Here is a 466-nt window from a genome sequence, read left to right on the forward strand (position 1 = left end):
GAAGAAGAAGAAGAAGAAGAAGAAGAAGAAGAAGAAGAAGAAGAAGGAAAAGGAGAGGTAGAAGAAGTGGCCCATTGATCATGTATCAAAACGCACTAGAAAAGCACAAAAATCCAATCACTGTGGCAATGGTGCAAAATACATAGGCAAGCGAAGAGAGTAAAATAGACAACCCAGAAACTAGCACATTTAATTTAATATATTTTAAAAAGTTAGCAAACATGAATAAGGATGGGGGAAAATATTCGATATAATTCCTAGATAACCTTCCCAATGTGAAACCAGATGCATTCCCGAAGGGGCCAAAAGCCTGGAAGTCTTAGGAAATCTGATTACTAGGAAAGATAAGCATTTGCAGAAAAGGTGAAATAAATATAGGCCATGAACACAGAGTTATCCAGTAACATGTTAAAAGAAATACAAATTTGTGGTGTTTTCAGAAGCCCGTGTTGAAATATCCACAGGT

Source organism: Physeter macrocephalus, chromosome 14 (assembly GCF_002837175.3).
Source record: "Physeter macrocephalus isolate SW-GA chromosome 14, ASM283717v5, whole genome shotgun sequence".
Classification (NCBI taxonomy): domain Eukaryota; kingdom Metazoa; phylum Chordata; class Mammalia; order Artiodactyla; family Physeteridae; genus Physeter; species Physeter macrocephalus.